The sequence below is a fragment of the Macrobrachium nipponense genome, chromosome 42 (genome assembly GCF_015104395.2).
Source record: "Macrobrachium nipponense isolate FS-2020 chromosome 42, ASM1510439v2, whole genome shotgun sequence".
NCBI classification, from domain to species: Eukaryota; Metazoa; Arthropoda; class Malacostraca; order Decapoda; family Palaemonidae; genus Macrobrachium; species Macrobrachium nipponense.
Genome location: NC_061103.1, coordinates 37286600 through 37303867, shown reverse-complemented (window position 1 = coordinate 37303867; position 17268 = coordinate 37286600). Strand labels below are relative to the sequence as shown.

Genomic DNA, 17268 nt, shown 5'->3' with positions numbered 1-17268 from the left:
GTAGGTGCTCCATGGATAGGTCTAGGTAGGTCTAGGGATTTTTCTGGAAAAACTCGTTGTTTTAACTCCAATTACATAGTAAATCTCAAAATCGGATGTTTTGCAGTCAAAATAAATGTTAAATCTGTTCGAACTACATTATTTCTGATGCAACAAAAATATTTTTATTCCAGTTTTCCCATAATGGTTGAAACTGTAATTTTACCCTTCACGGATACACGGCCACCTTTAAGAGCCGATTTGATTAGGAAAAATACGAATGTCTACTATCTTAAATTTTTCAGTAAATTAACTTATTTTGCTGGACGAAAGCTTGTCATAAATAGTTAATTTGTAATGACTACTTAAGCTAAAGTAGTTTAATATAACTCATTTCCCGAGGTTGGAATTCAGGAGTGTCAGATAGTTAAAGGGACAGAGTTACTACGACATTACTCTATATCTCGTAAACTGCAAATTTCCCTCTGTAGACTGAATTTGTCCGGTTTCGAGGGCTAGATTGATTTCTATATTTGACCATACTTTTATATATTTAATTTTCCAAATATTTAGCTGACTCATAATTTTGATTTTTGTAAACCGCTCATCATCAACTTATGCCATTCAGCATTAAAGTCTAGCAGCTGTCAGTAATTTGCCTTTTGGTTTTAGAGAATCTGTATGTAAGCATATTTACAATCACATTTGACATTACAGCATCTTACTGTTCTTTCTTTTTGCAGGTATGTATCGTGAGGTTACGTAGTTACCTAATGTCTTCTGTCATTCTACCATGAGGGATGTGCTTATTCTATCATAAGTCACTTATGCTCAGTATTGGATGTTTAGGAGTTTTAAAGACTCGACAAAATTATATTCTGAAGTAGGTAACGCTTACCTCTTGTCATTTCAAATTTTTTTTTAACCTCCACTCCTTCCGGGGCGGCCCCCCTGTTGGGGTGGAGGTGCCCCTTTAAGTTATGTAGTAGGTCTCAGGACCTGCTACACAGCGTATATAGGGGTTTCAACAAACTACTAACCTAATTTATTTTTAAGTGGTAAGTGGCGTTTGCAACAGTAAAATTTATTGGTTAGGTATTGCTGGTTAGGTACTGCAATAGTCCATTACGTTATTGTGAATAGTTAGGTATTGCAAGAGTCCAGTACTAATTGTGACTAGTTTAGATATTGCAACAATCAATTACTTCAGTTGTGACTAGTATAGGTATTGCCAGTGTATTAATTTGACTAGGTATTGCAAGTCTATTACATAAGTTTTGGCAAGTTTACGTATTAATGTTGATTTGATTTAGGAATTTTATTTTAAGTCCATTGCTTTGACTAGTTAAGGTATTGCAATAGTCCATTACTTAATTTGACTAGTTGAGGTATTGCAACAGTATATTATACCAGTTAGAATGGTGAAATATGGATTTCACAGTAGTTTTAAGGATTTGCATGGAACTACTCAGAAATACATAATTACACGAGTTGAAAGCAATATAGGAGATGCAGTTCGGAAGGAAGGTGAGCATAATGCTTGTCGGGTTACTTTAGTCAGAATACAGGTATCTTTTCTACTTGATAAGCCGAGTTGGGTTTATAATATATACTCTGAAATATTGAGCTAAATTCTTTGATAAATACATTCACAGGTACTGTCACTTGTCCTTAGCATAATGTGTTGTATTGTATCGTAAAGTCTTTATCAAACTGCTAAAGTTTGCTTTTAGAAAGCTTATTAAAATTTTTCTTTTGTCAGCCTTTATATCAAACTGCTGCAGTTCGCTCTAAGTTTTATCAAATTTCTGTATTTTCATTTTTTTTAAATTCACCAAAAATCCCAATTATTTTTATTTAAGTTACACATTTGGAAATAATAAAAATGGTTTTTATCCATGAAATTTTGATCTATTCATTAATAAGGTTATTGGGTTTGTGGTCACATTATTCTAAAATTATTAGTTTTTTAACCATTTTAGTATACATTGGCATTGGCATGGCATTGTTACTACATGTTAGCTTTGATCGAAATTTCAAAGTAAACTAATTTGTTTGGGGGGAAACTAATTGAACAATTTATAGATTTAAAATTGGGTGGCAACTTAATTGAGCAGGTTGGAGGACTCGGACTAGACTTTTAATAGAACTGACAAAGTTGTAAAAGCCTTCTAATGCTTTAAGATTTTGAACAGTTTGGTTGACTTGACGTAAACTAGACTATAGGTTGTATGACTTGTATGACTTGTATGAATTGTCTGAAAGAATTTAAATTTCAGATTGATTTTTTGGGTTATGCATTTAAATCTACTAGTCTTTGTATTGCAGGTCAGTTCTACAAGTTTCATGGTGGGATATGACTAGTTTAGAAGGTAGCACTGGATTTTGGCTTGCTGTCAACTTTTGTATTGGACATCGTCGGTTAAATGTCACAAAGTATCCTAACATTAATGTTAACTTATCATCACTAAGCTTCATCAATTGGAGAAAGTCTCAATTATAGCAATGCTGAGGATGAAAATAACTTTACTTTGCCCCTTGTGCAGATTGTAAAAATTTCCATGTAGGGGCACAGTAACATTAGTTGATCAGCGATTGAGGGAACATGTGTGCAATTAGATGTGAACAATGCTCTATTCATGCTACTTTCAACTAACGGTGGTGTTGGCAAAACTGTAAATTATTTAAAACAATAAACATAGTTGAGGCTGCTCTCATTAGGGCAGTATATGATTTTAACTTAAAAGTTTTAACTAAATTTTTGGGTTTGTTATACTATTATGTAATTCAAGCAGCGAACCTTAATATTGTCAGGTCGAATATTTAGATTAATAGTGGCAGTTAGGTAACGACCCAAAGGTGGCTATTTGTATTTTTTCTGTACATTAGTAACTTTCTAGTTATTAAATGTGACCTCGTTCTGTGATCTTTCTGTAACCTAAAGAGGTGACCAGTTGGTCTTGAGAATGTTGTGAATTGGTTTAATATGTTCCCTAAATAGTATATTCCCTAAATAAAATATATTTCCTAAAGAGAACCGGATTTTTTCTCTTATTTGCTAAGTGGGTGGAGTGCATATCGAATCTGCCTACTTTAGAAATGCTGGTGTGGTACAGATTTCTGATAGAGTAGACTGAGTAGACTAAAATTATTTGGGAGTGGTAAAGATGAGCGAGTACGGATTGAAGCAGGTTGGGTTGAACACCATGGTGTAGGTCAAATGTCAAAGGATTAAATGGCATGATACACTGAGGGAGGTTTTGGAAGAGGGCTTATCACTGGAAATTTCATCAAAGCTTTTGGAAGATTCACTAATGCAACCCGATTCACGGGCAATCTATTGAGGAGATGTGTATTTCTGGTGATGGAAGTTCTCTTGATGTGGTTCAGAAGTCATGTAAAGTCGCTGGTTCTGTTGCTGAATAACAAATGGTTCCATGCAACATAAAAATTAACATTAATGCAACCAATCCCTCCGCACAGGGATAGCAAATTCTGATATAATCCTCTTGGATGAAAGTTTAAGTTATTGGGCTTTAGCAGTAACTCTAGGAAAACTGGCCTTAAGGCCTGTCCACACGACCGGGCCTGATCGGGGGACCTCCCTTCTAACGAGCACACTTGACGTGCAAACCGTCAAATTGACCCGATGGGTCTTGTAGCAAAATCACCTGGTGGTGCCCGATGGCTTGAGCTTCGACCCTGGCAGACTTTAGTTAACCATATAAGTTTCTTAGTGAGCCATTCTTTGCATCGTATTTTTCTTTTTCATCAAACACACAGCAATTATCATTCTACACTATCTTTACAGTAGGCACCATGTTTATCGTATCGCACTGAACACACTACTGGCATCATCGGGCACGCCCACCTCTCCATCACCTCACCCGTGTGGACAACATTCACGGGTAAGCCCGTCAGAATTTGCCCATCAACCCCAGAGCACGCCGATGAGGCCCGTTCATGTGGACAGGCCTTTAGTCTGCCAATAAAGCTCTTGAGTAAGAGGGATCATTGCAGTAAATCATGATGGAATTACTCCTGGATGCCACTCATTTCTCAATGCATGTATAAATTTATCTTCCTTACACCCCCACACCCCCAACCCCACTGATTAGATGTTCTATAGACTTGTTGCCCTCTGATTATTTTAAATAACTTTTTTTCTCGTGTACCCTGTGGCCTAATATTGAACATTAGACATGAAACTATGGAGAATGGTATTAAAGAATTGATGTATCCTTCTGTCATACCCCTAGTGGCAAGTGTACAGTAGCATGTTTGTGGAGGTAACGGCGTATATAACGTTTAAAAGCATGGTGAAGGGCTTTCTAAATATACTTCAGAATATGCTAAAACTGTATAGCAGGGCCCAGTTTCATTGTCTGCTAAAATGCTTTATTCAAATGTGTGAAATATGGGGATTTCATCTAACCCTTGCGACTGTTTGCACAAATGGGGAAACTAGATTTACAATAAACGTGCAGTTATACATTCTACTAAAGTCCACAACTGGTGGGTAAAAAAAATGGGATATGGGAAGGAGTGTAGTTTGCGCCAAAGGCCAAGCGCTGGTAACCTCTGGTTATTCAGCGCAGGAAAGGAACTTGAGAGTAGACAAGTTTGAAAGGGTAACAGGAGGAAACCTTGCAGTTGCATTATGAAATAGTTAAGGATGGAGAGCCAGATGTAAGTAAGATATGAATGGAGGTACAGTATAAAGAATGACAGTTGTTGCAGCTAGGGGCCGAATGGATTCTGCAAAGCAACATCAAGCCCTGTCCATGCAGTCGAGCTTTGCTCGACGAACTGTGTTCAGTGTGACGTCAGAGGCGGAAAAGTGAGGTGCTCTTATCAAATTTTAGTCAATATGGCTTTTTCCTAAATGGTCTGTAGAATATCCTACCTTACTTAATGACCTACTCTTTCATGGACTTGAACAGATCTTCCGCTAAGTCTGTATTGAGCTCTGTAATTTTAACTTGTGGATATGACAGTAGTGTCTTGGCTTTAGGTATTCAATCTCGCATCAACACCCACCCCAACCCCCCACCCCGCCCCCGCCACCTTTCATAACTACATTTGGTCAATTATTCGTTACTTTCACATTCTGAAAAACCACGTTTATAAAATTTTACTTAAAAATATTGTGGACTCCATAGTACAAGATATGATTAAAAAAAGAGAGCATGGCTTCCCTAGGAGTGGAGTGTCAAGAAACGGAAGGTAGTAACTTTTGAGAAGTAAATGAAGTTCATAAATGGCTATGAAGAGGGTAAGATGAACTGTTAGCGCTTGTAGCAATAACATATATGACTTTGAGCTGGCGCCTTTGATCATTTCAATGATCGTGAAGGATCGGAATAATGAAAAAAAAGCAGTGAACGTAGGAGAGGCTCTAGGCAGCAGAAAATCCTCGTTTCTGAGATAGAGAAATTGCAGGCAAGCTGGAAGTGCTAACCAGGTGCAAAATAATGTTCACTTAGCCTTTTGATAATTCAAGCCAACACAAAGTATCTTTCTAAGATGCTAAGGGCACGCGGAGGTGAAGATGGATGGAAATGGAAATATATGGCAACCCGCGAATGTTTAATCTCTTTCATCGGAACTAGTCTGTGCTTGTCAGTACAGGTATTTGTTTTTGTTTATAAATAGCATTTGTAAGATGATAATTGTTTTAAGGAGAAAAAAAGAGCATTATGGTTAATTTTCAGTTTTCGTTTTAAGTAAAACAAAAGAAAAGCATAATGGTTAATTTTCTGAAAGAGAGAAAAGAAAGAAATGAGAGAAAAGAAAGAAAAAGAGAGAGAGGGTGGGAGGCAGTGGTTAAGGGTCAAGAATGCAGGCAAACGTTGACATAAAAATTTGTTAATAGTATCAGAAACAAACCACATTGCCATCATAATTTACCCCTCACTGTGTCAGACCTTTACTCCTCCTCCTCTTCTCTGACATCTATGAATTCCTGAATCTTCGAGCTACAAATGATCACGACCACCAGTCTCCGTTGTGTCGAAGGATTGTTACTACTCCAAACAGGATCAAACTTTCTGAGCCTGCGCCGCCACTCCTGTCAATCCCAGACGTATTGTCGCGTTTCGAGTACACCCCACATCTGTGAATTAGAAGAGAATAAATACGATACTTAGACGTTCACTCTCGACGTGGTTCGGAAGTCCCGTAAAGCCGTTGGTCCCGTTGCTGAATAACCACTGGTTGCATGCAACGTGAAAACATCATACAAACAAGCAAACAATAAATACGGTACTACTATGCATTTCTGGCAAAAAAAATGTGCTTTTCTTTAATATCTCCCATACTAATTATTTGATCAGAATAGTACTTTGACGCAGCACTCTATAGACCTCCCCCTAAATTTTGATACTATAATGCATTTTCAAATCCCGTTAATTAAGGTGTTTACTCTTGGCCTAATAAAGCCTAAGCCAAGTAGATCAGGTAAGCAGGTAAAGCAATTCGAATACCTACACTCCCCCGTCCCTCCCCTCTCCTTCCCACCCTCTGTCTGGACCCCCCCTCCTATCCATCCAGTAACCCCCTTTTCGCAGTCTCTCCGGCGTCGCTTACTCTACCTTTTCTCTAACCTGTTATATTTGTTAATAGCTGATAGAATTGATATGTTGGAGTCTTGTTATAATTCTCATTAACATTTCATGATATTGTTGTATTTCGACAGGGTGTGTAAAGAGTTTATAGCCTTTAGTCTATTTATCCAACTTGATGAACCTGTCATGAGGGGTTCTTAAATCCTTAAAGTTTCGTGCGATATACGGCTACGACTTGGAAAGATAACCAAAATTAAATCTCATAATACAGCTTAAGACCCATCATACAATTACAAGAGATTCAGATATCTAAAGCCAAACTTAATTCCTTTTTTAAGTTGTAGACAGCATAAATTGCATTGAACAGTCATGCAGAAGTTATCTTTATCTAATGTATCTCCAATCTGCATTCCCTTTCGTTTTACTGTTATTTTTCATAACTGGGCTACCTTATCTGCTGGTGCCCCTGGTATCTATACCTATGAAGACAAAAATAGTAATAATGATAACAGTTGTAACGATAATCATGATAAAGATGTTAATGATAAGAGAAACATGATAAAAGTTTACCTCTCTCTCTCTCTCTCTCTCTCTCTCTCTCTCTCTCTCTCTCTCTCTCTCTCTCTCTCTCTCATGTGAAATAATTATTACCATCAGTTGGAAAGTAAAGGAAACTATTAAACAAAAATCAAACAAAATTTATTCATAATCGTCATCACTGTCAAGGAACAGATCATCCTCATCATTACTGTTTATGGTGATGATTATAGGATCTACAGGTCTTTGGATGCTATCATTTGACCAGTATGCTTCCTCGAGGGCTCTGGACCTCTTATTGCACCGTCCCACACTTCCCTTGTTGCACTAACCTTTGCTTCCTCTATTCTGCCCTGTAAATCTGCCCGAGTGAAATGCTGCAATGAGGAACGCACACGTTTTTCCATAAAGCCCCAGACCTGCTCAAGAGCATTGAGCTCAGGATGAGCTGGTGGTAGTCGGACGACTTCATGTCCCCATGAACGGATGATGATGTTAATATTATACACAGGTAGTGGGCGATTTTGCTTGCAGATTTGCAACAGCTCAGGGTGTGTAGCGTTTGAAGGGAATGGTATCTGGCGGCACGTCAACCATTTCATGATATTTGCTTTAAGGGTGGAGGAGTTTGGGCAACGACTATCTTCGCTCAATTGGTTATGGTAGGGTGCATTATCAAGCGCCAGCACTGATGGCTCAGGCAATGATGGAAGAAGTTGGGACGTGAGCCAACGAACGAAGAGGTCGGCATTCATTTCGTCATGGTAGTCACCAGTTTTGTTTTTTTGTAGGAAAACTCAAGAATGATTCCTCAATGAAACCATCTTCTGTGCCTTGGTGTGGGTGTCGGGGTACCATGTGTCGTTGACGGGTAATTGTCTGTTCCAGATGGTGCTGTTCCCATGCTTCGCTGTAAAAGTGAATGCACTGTCGTCGTCTTCATGCCCATGACGTCTGCAATACGATCATAAGCCCTGTGCGGAAAACACAATAGCTGTAGAATACAAACAGAATTATACTGTGACACAAATAAATATAGTATCTAAAACTATGATAAAAAATCTACGAACTACATAATTTGTTAGATTGATATGCACAATTACACACACATACTAACACAAACACACACACACATATATACATAGGAGTGAATTATTGGGTAAATATTAAGATTTACTTATTCAGTAATATGCTTGTGTTTCTTATGCCACATTGTGTTATCGTGTGTGTCCAACAAACCTGAAGCTTCTCTTATCCGTTAAAACTAATCCTTAGTTTATTGTTAGCTTGTTCCATTTTGTATATGGAATGGAGACTTAATGCAAATGCATTTCTGCATTTACGGAGGCAAAGTAACATGCCAGTCATGAATATGGTGGGAAAACCACCTCAGTCAAACAAACACTGAGACAACAAACTGCTTAGGCATAAACCATAGCAGACACCCAAAACCACGATAGTTAATGGTTAAGTGAGCCAATACACCGTAAAATTTTCAGTCAACTTATATAACACTTGATTACATTTACTCTACCTTTCAAGGAGGTAAAGCCAATCAATCCTGCCTCTGGAAAACGTGTGTTTCATTATTTTTACACTGTTAAAAGAACCTTAACGAAACCAAAATTCGACCTTCTTGACTTCCAAAACCATTCTTTATTTTCCCTGATACTTTTTTTACAATCTTGTCATTATGGTTTTTCGAATGATATCCTTGTGATGGCAAATATATTGGAAAATACCAATGTTAAAGGTGGATATTATGGAAAATATTAGATAAGACATTCGCAAAGTGAGAGAAGGAAGGGAGAGCGAAGTAAAGGAGGCTCAGCATACGTTCGATTGTTTAACAAACTCACCAAAAAGATTTGGCTTTGGCTTTACTAGGACGAGAGTAAAAACTTTAATTAACGGGATTTGAAAATGCATTATAGTATCAAAAATTAGGGGGTCTATGGAGTGCTGTGTCAAAGTACTATTTTGATCAAATAATTATTATGGGAGATATTAAAGAAAACACACTATTTTTTGCCTGAAATCCATAGTTATTTGATATAATCAAGTGGGGTCCAATGCACGTTCTTTTAGAGGACTTTTGATTGAAGTATATAATGAATCATGGCTGAGATTAACCTCGCTGGCCGTCTAATACTTGCCAAGAATTGCTATTATCACATTCTCTCCTGATTGGTACCTTAGGGTTGAAAAGGGTTAGTAACCTGCCTGTCGAACTTTTCATTTCTTGGTCCTAATTTTGCTGGTCACATTATTATTAATTTTCACCCTCACGGGCTGCTCTAAGAGCAAGAGCTCGTGCCAGCAAAAGGCTGGATAAAGGTTTTAGTTGAAAAGACTCGCGTGAGCGCGCGCGCGCACGACACACACAAAGACACACACACACACACATATATATATATATATATATATATATATATATATATATATATATATATATATATATATATATAGAATACCTTGATCACGAAGTATATAAAACGTGATGCTATGTATATAAAGGGTTTTTTTGCCACGAAGGAAAAAAAATGAAAAAGCTTTTCATTTTTTTTCTTCGGCCAAAAAACCTTTATATATATATATATATAGGGCTATATATATATATATATATATATACCTATATATATATATATATATATATATATATATCTATATATATATCTATATCATATATTCTATATAGATATATATACTATATTCTACCATATCTATTATATATATATATATATATATATATATATATATCTATCTATATATATCATATATATATATATATAATATATATACATATATATATATATATAATATATATATATATATATATATCATATAATATATATATATATATATAATATATATATATATATATATATATATATATATATATATATAATATATATATATATATATATATATATATAGATATATATATATATATATATATATATATATAATATATATAATATATATAGATATATATATATATATATATATATATAGCGTATTATATACATTTATACATTTACATTTACATTTACATTTACTTTTACATTTGTATTTGTATTTGTATTTGTATTTGTATATATTAATATATGTATATATACAAATATATGCATATATATACATATATCTATATATACACAAATATTCCGATAACAAATAGGACAAGAACAACAATGGATTTAACTATAAACGTTCTCAACGCTTGTTATTCCAAATACGTCATCAAGAACAGCGGAACAAAACAAAAAATTAAATGAATTTGCAGAGGAGTAATACACCGAAGAAATCCAAAGGCCCAAAGCCATTATGGCAAGAGCTGTCCCATAAACCAGACCTCGGGGTCGAACAAAAACAGAAACCTTGTTTATGCTGAATCGAATAACATATTATTTAATATTTTCCCCCGGGGGTGGAAATATGACGGGAACTATCTGAAGGGATTTGTTTTTATCTCGCAGCGCAGGAGAGAATGGGATATACGGATTTTTGCAGAGAATGGATATATATAATCGACCATGCTTGGTGTTGTTGTTATTGTTTGTTTTTGTTTTTTTTTTGTGGTAGGATTTTGCAGTTATTTATTTATTTATATTTTTCTGGGGTAGGATTTTGCAGTTTTTTGTGGGGGTAGGATTTTGCAGCTAATTATTTTTTTGTGGGGATAGGATTTTGCAGTTATTTATTTTTTGTGGGGTAGGATTTTGCCGTTTTTTTTTTGGTGGGGTAGGATTTTGCAGTTTTTGGGGGGTAGGATTTTGCAGTTATTTATTCATTTTTTGTGGGGGTAGGATTTTGAAGTTGTTTATTTTTTGTGGGGGTAGGATTTCGCAGTTATTTATTTTGTGGGTATGATTTTGCAGTTATTAATTAATTTTTTGTGTGGGTATAATTTTGCAGTTATTTATTTTTTTGTGTGGGTAGGATTTTGCAGTTATTTATTTTTTTTGTGTGGGTAGGATTTTGCAGTTATTTATTTTTTTGTGAGGGTAGGATTTTGCAGTTATTTATCTTTTGCGGGGTAGGATTTTGCAGTTTTTTTTTTTTTGTAGGGTAGGATTTTGCAGTTTTTTTTTTTTGTGGGGTAGTATTTTGCAGTTGTTTTTTTGTGGGGGAAGGATTTTGCAGTATTTATTTTTTGTGGGTAGTATTTAGCAGTTTTTTTTGTGGGGTAGGATTTTGCAGTTTTTTTGTGGGGGTAGGATTTTGCAGTTATTTATTTTGTGAGTAGGATTTTGCAGATATATATTTATATATTTTTTGTGGGGTAGGATTTTTGCAGTTGATTTTTTTGTGGGGTGGGAGGATTTTGCAGTTTTTTTTGTGGGTGGGGGGGGTAGGATTTTTGCAGTTTTTTTTGTGAGGTAGGATTTTGCAGTTATTTATTTATTTTTTGTGGGCGTAGGATTTTGATTTATTTATTTATTTTTTGTGGGGTAGGATTTTGCAGTTATTTCTTTTGTGGGGTAGGATTTCGCAGTCATTCATTTTGTGGGTAGGATTTTTCAGTTATTTATTAATTTTTTTGTGGGGTTAGGATTTGCAGTTATTTATCATTTAGTTTTTTGGGGGGAGGATTTTGCAATTATTTGTTTGTGGGGTAGGATTTCGCAGTTATTTATTTTGTGGGTAGGATTTTGCAGTTATTTAATTATTTTTTTGTGGGAGTAGGAATTTTGCAGTTATTTATTTATTTATTTTTTTGTGGAGTAGGATTTTGCACCTAGATTAGATTGAAATCGTAAGAAAAATATGTCGTAAAATATACTTACATAAACCTAGTATGATTCGTAGATAATCATTTGTAATATACTTATTTTTCCTATTGAATCAATAACCCGCGACTGCTATAGTTTCCTAAATACATACATATATATATATATATATATATATATATATATATATATATATATATATATATATATATATATATATAATATATATTATATATATATATATATATAATAATGGTTTCGTAACAATGTCTTTCCTCTTAAAAATATATCATAAAATATACTTACAAGAACATAGTATGATTCGTAGAAAATATATTTGGATATACTTATTCTACGTATTGAATTAATTAATAGCCCTCGACTGCTATAGATCCCTATAAACATAAAAACAGTTAAAAAAAGATAACTTAAAAAAGGCGTTTCGTAACAATGTCTTTCCTCTTAAAAATATCCATAAATAGAAAATTCGTATCGTACCAACCTTTTCCAAACGCTGCAATTCTTTAAATGAACAAGTAGTAGTTGACAGACCACCGACTTTTCTGTTAATACAAGATGTGTAATACCTCTCTCTCTCTCTCTCTCTCTCTCTCTCTCTCTCTCAATGGAAAACTCTTATGGAGAGAATCAACACACTATATAATAAGCCCAAGATGTCTTCTGAAAGAAAGTCAGTCAGCAGAAAGAGACAAATCATATGAAGGATTGATAAATAAATACATAAATAATAAGGAAATAGAGAAAGGGAAAAAGAAAAAATCAGTCAGCAGAGAGAGACATATCATATGACGGATTGATAAGTAAATAGATAAATAAACTAAAGAAATAGGAATAGAAAATATAACCAATACACCTGAAATCAGCAGGAGACGTCAGCAGCAGAGAGCAGAAAGTTGAATGCTGTTAAATTGTGTAATTGATACTCCAAATGGTTGAAGGTTTGCCAGTTCTGACTGAATGCGATTTCAACGTAACTTGATGCCTCGGAACAATGGCTGTAACCTTCACCCTCGCCTATAGGAGAGAGAGAGAGAGAGAGAGAGAGAGAGAGAGAGAGAGAGAGATTCCGACACGCCTGTTTTGTTTGTTGACAAAATATGACATATCACCTTTAGAGAGTAAAATTTGGATACATCTGTTATACAGGATGTCCATAAAGTCCCAGTACCATTACAATTATTTTTTACTTCTATTGGTACTAGGACTTTATGGACACCCTGTATGTGTTGACAGAAGTTACAGAAATATAAAAATACATGAGCATTAATAAATATTGGCCAAACAAATTACATTCACAGCCCTTGACCAAATTCCCTCTAAAATTACTCTTGTAAGTTATTAAAGAAGAATCAATCTAACTTTCAAGAGAAAAAGTCAATTGGCGAACAGCTTTAAATATTCATCTAAACGCCTGCGTGGCGGTCTAACTTTAGTACGAAGTTTGACTAAAATCCATTTTGCCTGCGTAGGAGGAGTTGGCTGCAATCTTTGACCAACTTCTCTGTAAAATTACTCCTGTGGGTAATTTATTAAAGAGGAATCTGCCATACTTACAAGAGAAAGCGATTATGGATAGATATCTTTAAATATTCATCTAAAAGCTTCCAAGACGGTCTAGTTTTGTCCGAGGCTCGACTGGAATCCCTTTGCCTACGTAGGAGGGGTTGCTCACAACCGCCCTACATAGCAGACTCAATTAGAATCCCTTTGCCTACGTAGGAGGAGTTGCTCACAACCGCCCTACCCAGATAGACGTGCTGGTATCGCCTGGCTCAACTCGAATGTCACAAAAACATCGACCAGAACTAAAACTGTGTAATCACGAAGACCGAAAGACCAGGAATAGCAAACTGTTCACCGGCGTAGGCAGTAATATGCACATGCATGCATATATATACACATAACAACGGATATTAACCCACATCCTCAATATCGAATTCACGTAACTTTGGGGATAGAGCATAAAGCAAGGATATGAACTCTCATTTTTTTTTCTTTTGCGTTTTATGTTCGATACAGCCACTAATCCGCTAAGGTATCAGGGGGAAATGCGCTAATAGGCAACTCTCTTTGAGTGCGAGTCCTTCGCGAGGTAAAAAGGAATACGATATTAGCGGGTATTTGTGGCCTAACGTTTGAAAGATCGAGCGTTGCATTTGAATTAGTGATGAAGGTATTATAGATACTTGCATGCAGGCAAGTATACACACACGCGCGCTTGCAAATAAATAAATGAATATGTATATATATAGGATATATATATATATATAGATATATATATATATATATATAGTATATATATAGATAATAGATATATATATATAGATATTACATATATATATACATATATATATATATATATAATATATAGATATATATAGATATAATAATATATATAATATATATATATTATATATATACTATATAGATACTATATATAGTATATATATATATATATATATATATACCTATACACATTATAGATAGATATAGTATATATATATATATAGATGTATATATGGTTATACATATACATATACATATATATATACATATATATATATATATATATATATATACACGTAATATAGCACAGCTGAGAAAAAGGGAGTAAGGAATAAGTGGTGTCCATCGTCCGGTTCCTTATATATATATATATATATATATATATATATATATATATATATATATATATATATATATATATATATATATATATATATTCTAGTATATATATACATATATATATACATATATATATATGTGTGTGTATATTATATATACATTTATATATAGTATATATATATCACTATATATATATATATGTATATATACACACACATATATAATATATATATATATATATATATATATATATTATATATATATATATAGATATAAAACACAACACAGTTTCCTGCGATGCAAAAACAGACATATGTATGGATGTGTTCATTTGAGTACAAATTTAAGTCTGTATAAACACAAACCTGAAAATCGCTTTATTATCTACAAGATTTAATCAAAATCACGATAACCAGATTCATGTAGCATAACATTGATTCCACAAACACAATAACATCGAACCTGGGCAACACGCAACCACCATTAATCGTTGTTAAAACCTTGAAATGATTTTGAGGATTACTGAACTTGAAAACAAGCGTTCTTTTTCGGATATTTCAGCGCGTGATTGTCAAGCCAGACTTTGATCACTCATTATATCTGTCATTTCTCAAGACACCTAGATGTGCCGGTGCGTTCCCTTGTCATCTTTGCGTTTTGATGTCAACGTCATTCTGCATTATAGAGTAATTTTTTTGTTTTTTATTGTTTTGTTGTTGCAGACTTGATGTTTGCATGCGCGTGGAACGAATTGATTTTGTTTGAGTGATTGGAAAATGGTCCTCTTCAGAAAACATGTGTTGGGTGAGTGACAGTTCGAACGTAAATGAAATGTTGGTTGTGCATTTTAGTATAAAATATATATTACGAAATGTTTTTATTAAAATGTAATACTTAACATTTTTATGGACTAGAGTAGCTTGATATGGGTTACTGAAAGGTGTATTATAATATATATAACATATAGATATATATATATAGATTAATTTATAGTAATAATAATATATATATATAATATATTATATATATGATACATTATATATATTTAATATATATATATATATAGATATATATAGAGAGAGAGAGAGAGAAGAGAGGAGAGAGAGAGAGAGCGAGAGAGAGAAGACGGAGGAGAAGATAGGAGAGAGAGAGAGAGAGAGAGAGAGAGATAGGTATTATGGCTATAGTAGGAGAACTAGTATATATATATTATATATATATATATATATATATATAATATATATATATATATATATATATACTATATATATCATATATATATATACACAATACATAATCACAGAAATTTTTTCCTCCCACACACCTACCGTAAATACTCAGAACACATTCAAATGCCATCCCTTCTTCAGTTATCCTCTCTATCTAAGAATTCTTCTCTTCCTGCAATGAAAATGTGACTTCGCATTGGACTGCAAGATCAGCCCTTCCCTTTAATGGCTGTTTCAGTCCTCGATCTGTGACGTAAATCTTGTCCAGGCGAGGTTTGTTTACTGCCAGAATCGCTTTCCTCCGCCCGTTATGGCCCGTTATGTTTTCGGTAATCTTCTCTGGCATTCTGTTTATGCAGTGGTAGATCCCCCCCCCCCCCCCCCCGGCCCCCTCCTCTCTCTCTCTCTCTCTCCGCTCTCTCTCTTCTCTCTCTCTCTCTGAGTGTTTACGTAAATCAATGTGGTGTTTCATATTTCTCTAAGCTTATTTTCTCCTTTGTCTGTATGTCAGATTGTGAGCAACTCACTAATAGTAGAAACTAAAATACGATAAATGAACTTAGGAACATAAAAAAATACAATAATGAACGTGGTTGTTACTAACCTCCCTTCCCATTGGTTGTACAGAGTCTGGAGAGCCACAACAGTCCCCCATAATCCCTTGGGCATGAACCATCGTGGGCGGGCATTAGCCAGCTTAAAAACTAAACCAGCAGGCCAAACATTGTCATGCGATGACGTCATTCCCTTAGAGTAACACCTTTTTTTTTTCCTTCTTTTTTAATAAGTTTTCCGCATATACATTAATTCAGTTTGGGAAATGATATGAGCTTCTTTACCGATATAATCAAGTATTATTTATTAAAACAATCAGATGTAATACTGTTTACAGGTATATATAGCGTCGAAGCTGATTCACGTTTGTCAGAGGCGAATATTTTTACATTTTAAGCACGTTAGGAAAGCTAGGATGAAGGCCTAATGATATTCAAGGAGCACATTTTGAAATGAATGAATAATGAAAGAATGCATTTTTCGTCTTAATACACTGATAAACCCCAGAGTAAACATTTTTTAAATATGTGTAAACACATAGGAAGATGCTAAGGATATGATTTGAAGAAAATATCAGGGAAGCCATTACGCATATTCTAACCTACAAAATAAATAATGAAAATATAAACCTATCATTTTAAAACACGAATAAATATAAATATTTATAAACGTTTGTAAACCGCACATCCAACCCCGCTGAACGTTCGTCAGCTGTTCCAGACGTTTGGCGAATAAAAAGCATTCCGAGTAATTTTAGACTAAATAGCTTATGGAGGAATTGTACCATGCAATTCATGCTCTGTTCGCCTGGAGCCGTTTGCTGGAATCTCTCTCTCTCTCTCTCTCTCTCTCTCTCTCTCTCTCTCTCTCTCTCTCTCGTTTTCCTTTATTTAAGTTTCTGTTGTGGAACGCACCATGTGCCCGAAGTGGTGCTAGAAACGGCTACGTAAGTGACATTCTCCTCTCTCTCTCTCTCTCTCTCTCTCTCTCTCCGGTGCATTCGCTGGTGACAGCTCCTTCAGGAAT

The 17268-nt window shown here is 34.7% G+C and overlaps 1 long non-coding RNA gene across 4 annotated transcripts in view; it reads left to right on the top strand.

The window, feature by feature from the left end:
- LOC135213131 (uncharacterized) overlaps positions 1-2900 on the top strand; it is a 4707-nt gene extending 1807 nt beyond the window's left edge. For 2 of the 4 annotated variants that reach the window (XR_010314082.1, XR_010314083.1), the window contains exons 3-4: positions 723-862; positions 2308-2900. This is a non-coding gene — a long non-coding RNA (uncharacterized LOC135213131). Of the gene's footprint in view, positions 1-722; positions 867-2307 lie in introns of all 4 variants that reach the window. The other 2 variants (XR_010314084.1, XR_010314085.1) reach the window with 2 other exon arrangements.
- Positions 2901-17268: the final 14368 nt, after the last annotated feature.